This window comes from Nicotiana tabacum, chromosome 9 (assembly GCF_000715075.1).
Source record: "Nicotiana tabacum cultivar K326 chromosome 9, ASM71507v2, whole genome shotgun sequence".
Classification (NCBI taxonomy): domain Eukaryota; kingdom Viridiplantae; phylum Streptophyta; class Magnoliopsida; order Solanales; family Solanaceae; genus Nicotiana; species Nicotiana tabacum.
In genome coordinates, this window is record NC_134088.1 from 83367684 (window position 1) to 83373683 (window position 6000).

A 6000-nucleotide genomic window follows, 5' to 3' on the forward strand; every position below is an offset into this window, starting at 1 on the left:
TAATGATTGAAGCTTTAGAGTTGGAAGAATTGACCAAGTTTGACTTTTTAGTATTTGACCTCGGATTGGAGTTTTGATGGTTCTGTTAGGTCCGAATGATAATTTTGAACTCGGGCGTATGCCCAGATTTGCATTTGGATATTTCTAGAAGGTTTCGATGCAAATTGGCGAAAGTTCTGAGTGATTGAGCGTGATGAGTGGGAGTGTGAAACTGTGATATTGAGTACTCTGAGAGTGTGAGTATATGAGTTCATCACTGTGGTGCAATTCATCTGACATGCATACTTGACATGTAGGCTTAGAAATGCATTTCCTAATGTGATACGGTTTTATGACATTTATGACTTCACATACACATTGACATGTAGGCATAGAGATGTACTTTCCACATGCTATCTGAAGATGAATCATCTTATCTGTTGTTGAAACTTTTGGGAAAAATCAAAGGTTTCTTACTTACTCATATTTTGGTGATTTCGATGAAGGATGGGTTTTACTGTTATACCTGAAAAGCATGACTATTTTCTGTAACTATGAATGAGCTGAGCATCATATCTTTGACTTATTTATTTTATCATTTTTATTATATTGTTATGAACTGTTGTTGGCTATTGGTGTTGGACTCCGACCTTTGTCCCAGCTCGTCACTACTTTCAACCAAGGTTAGGTTTGTTACTTATTGAGTACATGGTGTCGGTTGTACTCATACTACACTTCTGCACCTTGCGTACAGCTTTTTGATGTTGATGTTGTTGTGCATGGCGGGAGTTGGCATTGAAGACGTACCTGTGTTCCGGTCATTGCTGCCTTTTGTTCTTGATATCTTTAGAACTATTAATCTATTCGTGCATATTTCATACAGATGACATATTTATTTTATACTTGTTGATGCCCAATTTTGCCCTCATATATTTTTCAAATAATATGCACACTTTCAAAATATCATTTTTTGCATTATTATTAATTTACAGGATTTACACAAGCATTTCCTATAATTGTTCATAATTTCAGAGTTTTTAAATTAATGTTTCTTGCATTAATTTACATAAAAATTCAATAATCACTATTTTAAATTATTTGGGATGACTTAATCTTATAAAATTATTATTTGCATCCCTAATACATTTTTGAAATATTTTTACCCCATTTTGTATATAATACAATGGTATTTTTAGGCTATTTGCATAAATTTGCAATAATAACCTACATTTTGCATTCTTATTGCAATTGATATTTTATTTAGGGTCAAAATAATATCTTACATTTTTTATAGTCTCATATTATTGTAAAGTATTAATTTTCATAAGTAGCATTTTATATATTTATTTAGCTATTTATTTAAATTATTTTTCTTTTAATTTCTATTTTTTAAAACTGGCCCAATTTTGAGTCAAATTTTTGGACCAAACCAGCCCAATACACTAACCCAATAATCCCAGCCCAAACCGGTTGTGACCCGCCTAGCCAACCTGACCCAACCCCTCTTTAAATCCTGGCTGTTGATCTTATCAACGACCCACATTTAATCCCCCAACCCCAAACCCTAATCCTATTCCCTCTAAATATGCCGCCCTAAAACTCCCCCCCTCTCTGAAGAACCCTAATTGCCGCCTCTCTAAACCCCTCTCCTAATCCCTCTTCTAATGTGATTCTCCTCTCATTTACTTACCATATTTGTGTATTTTCGCTACTGGTTGATTCTCTATGGTATCACCTAGTACTTGCCTAAACATGGCAAGTACTACTTCTCCTATTCTGTCCGATTTCTATGATGCTAACATCAGGACCTTCTTTAGGTAAATAGTCTACTGTGTCAATGCTAGAATACCTACACGTGCTATTTAACATGAGCTTACTTTTCACTATGTACTGAATTTCTGTGATGTTTGTCTTGCATACATAATGTGTTTTAATGTTATAAGACATTTTTCCTCAACTGTGATCTTGCTTCCTTGCTAATATGCCCCCCAGTATGTCTTAATCCCCCGTTCCTTCTATGATTGCTTGGACTGTCATAATGTATGCTCCCTATCATGTTTCAATGCAATCTTGCCTCCTGATGAGAATTAACCTGTTTGTCTTGTGATGCTAAGATGTATACTTAGCCTAAATTGGACTTCTTAGGTCTCAACATGTTAGTGTTGATTTTTGTCAAACTTTGCAAACCTGTTCCTTCCCTTAATTCTCCCAATATGTGTTTGTGATGTGCTACTTTGCCAAACGTTGAAGTTCTACTGAATAAGTCTTATGACCTTCTTGACTGGCTATTCTGTATGCTCAATTTGGCTATGTGTACTTTAGGATATGAGTGTATCCCCTAACTTCTGTCCACTCTCCTTAATTGCAACTTATGCTATTCTGAACTCTTCATTCTTAGCCGGCTGAATGCCAAGGCTACCTATGTTATATTGTTGGCCTCCTTAGTGTGAGCACTGCTCGGGGTCCAATTGAGACCCTTGTGAACTCTCACACACTAGGGCTTGGTCCTTAGTCACTCCCTTAATCTCAAAATGTTCCTATTTACTCTACTTCCCCTTGTTATGTGTTGTGTACTTGAATTGGCTGATTTAAATGGTGCAACACTTGATGCCATGGTTGAGTAAACTGGTTCTGGACTCCTCTATGGATCCCTGAGTCGTGTATTGAATGTGGCTCTTTGTTGAAGGCCTGGGTATGCTGTGTAAGAGCTATTGAAGGCCCATGCAATGCTGGGTATTTATTTTATTTAGGCCTGCTGTGGGCCTCTTATCACTGTTATGTAACATTTGTATATTTTACTCGTTATTGGGCCTGTAATACCCTTTGTATAAACAATTGGGGTGTTAGTAAAAAGGGAATGCGTATAATTTAATATCTACATGCAATGGGTAGATAACATGCCTATAGGACTTGGTAATATGTTTGCTATATATGTTGTTCGATCATATGAGCATTGTAGAAATCATGCCATTGGAAGAAGCACACACACACACACACACACACACACACACACACTACTTGTTTACCATTAAACATGAGTTCAAATGCTATGTCTACTGCTACGTGTTTATAGACAACATGCTTATAGGAAGTGAGCACTCCTTCAATTTGCATGACTACTTTCAACTGCATTAGAAACCTGCCTATAGGAACAAATGGCAATGAACTTTCCTTCAATTCACTATTAGGTAATCGCTAGAAATCATGCCTATAGGATTTTGATCACTTCGTTTGCTATTGTATCACATTGTTCACTAGAAATCTTGTTTATAAGACTAAGTATAAATAAAATGAGTTCTAATCATCAACTGTTAGAGATCCCGCCTATAGGAAATAATTGCTTGTTAATTGGTTAATATTAGACCACTTAAACACTGTTCTTGAGCATCACTGTTAGGAAAATCTGGATAATTCTGGGACTCTTCCCAACAGATTCTGTTATACCCAACTTCGTAGATCACCTAGGCATCACACATATAGGAATGGTAATTTAAAACTTTCAATAATTAGCTTATAATACCAGCATAATTCTGTCTATATGCTATATCCTGCATCTGAACTTACCTGCATACTTTGATCGCCTAGAAAGCATGTCTATAGGATTCTGCAGATTCCTAATTGGCATATGTGTTTGGTGCATTTACTGTTTAAAGTGTGGAGGTCAATGTAAGCCCTTAACTGCTTTTATGTGAAGTCCTTATATGCTTTGTTTGTTGGCTATTTTTTTTTTTTTTTTTTTTTGCAATTTTGAGATGCCCAGATAATGGTCTAGAACCATCCAAATAGAGTTCCAAAGCCTCCTGGACCATAGGTATAGGACGGGTAGTGCACGCATAGGGCACGGTTTAGAATTGAATTAGAGCGCTCTTAGGTAAATAACTTTAACATAGTAATCGAGTAGCAGGAGATGATAGTCTGTACCCGCTAAATAATATGAGTAACTCCCTATCTCAAGGGAGTTTCAAAGTATTATTTATGTTGCATGGGGAGATCCTTTAGGCTAAAAAATTTAGGACCCCCCCTATTAGAACGGAAAATAGTTGCACCTCCCGATTCAAGATCTCTTTGTAATAAAGTTCTTAGATTTTTTACTCTCTTTGCTTACTTGATCATATAAGCTAATCCATATAATTTAAGTTCGGCCGGGACCCACAGTTATGGACCTCGAGGAGTAGGGGTGGGCATAATACCTACCGAACCAAAAAATTCGGTTTATTCGGTTTCGGTTTTTTATTTTATTCGGTCGGTTTGTAGTTTATAGTTTAAACATTCGGTGTTCGGTTCAGTGATCGGTTTTAATAGTTCGATTTTCGGTTAAACCGAAAAATCGAATTTCTTTTAGCCTAAGCTCAAAACCGAACTGTTGTTGCACTGAGTATTACTACTGGAGCAACTTCGCTATTGTTTGTTTATTTGTTTGTCGTCACTTGGTCTTTTACCAAATAGCTGCAGCTACGAGCTAAGCTTTCTTTTTTGGACCGTTTCTATTTGTCATCCAAGTAAAATTGCTATGGAACAGAATCGGTAACCATGAAAAGAGAGCAAAATCAAGAAAATTTGTAGAGATCTGTTGTTGGACTTGGAGTTTTTGGTTACCCCTTTTGGCTATTATCTCAACAAATAATCTATTTTTGTTGTTTCCTACTATTTTTTCCATGACTTGAAACCGAAAAATCGAATTGATTAAACCGAACTGAAGTTATTATGATTTGGTTTTGGTTATTAAAATCACAAACCGAAAACCGAATAAACCGAACCGAACTTCTACAAAACCGAACCGAACCGGCCGATGCCCACCCCTATCGAGGAGTGCCTAACACCTTCTCTTTGATGTAACTTGAGCCCTTCCCCGATCTTTGGTGGTGTTGACTTGTTAAAACAGAGTTATTTGCATAATAGGTGCCCTAACGCACCTTAAAAAATCGTTAGGCGGCGACTCTCCTCTTTTAATACCTCTTTTAAAAGAGTTGTCACTGTGTCGAATCCCTCTTTCGCGAGAAAAAGGGGCGCGACAACATGGCGACTCTGCTGGGTATTTACGCTTAGGCTCTTACCATAGCGAATTTGGCTTATATGGATTAGTCTTCTTTGATAAAACGTGCTTCCCTCTTCCTTTTTCTTTTGCTGCTACATGCACATCCCTCCCCTATTCTCCCTTTACTTGAATTCGTTATAGTATGCAAATCCCTTCCCCTCTCCACCCTTCTTTGCTTAAATTGGTTATAACACGCGTATCCCTTTTCCTATTCATATTTATTTGCTCAAAAAATGCTCTTCATTGGTTTAAAAATTGCTACATCATGTCTCTCCCACCCTATTACATTACTTACTTTATTATATTCCCTATATTCCACGAACTAACTTCTTCTTTTGTCTTTCTTTTTACGTCCTTTACGTTTTACCTTAATACTGCGTTTATTGCTTTCACGTGTTTATCATGAAAATACTTGGCAATGTGTTATTATCTTTGCATAAAGCATGCTCCACATCATATTCCACTCGTTCCCAACTAATACCATAGCGGCACTTGATGAGTGTCCGCGCTCTTCCAAAATTACCTTTTGAATTGGAAAGGCTTATTTGCGGTAAACTAGTCGTTAGCGGTGCAGTCGACAGTTCCGTGCCTTTCCCTCTCAAGTTGTCCACTTGAGGTACCGGTCTAGACCCTTCTAGAAACCTCGCTCCAATATCACCTGTGCATGCATCATGTCAAACCTAGTATGGATTAGAACGTTGTCTGAGTGATAATCCACTAAGATAAGCCTTGTCCAAAGTCCGACGGGATTTCCATAATCCCAATGGACACCATCACGTTATGTGCATTACTTGGAGAAAACATGCCGGTATGTTGATCATTAATGTGTAAATAGTCAGGCCCGGAGGGGGAAAGAGCTAACTCTATTTGTTTTGCAGAAAATGAGGCACGAAGTCCCCAGGTTCGGCATGGTTCAAAACATCCCACCCTTGCTTCTGGATTGGTGGAAGAACTTCTCACCTAGTGACAAGAATCATGTGAAAAGG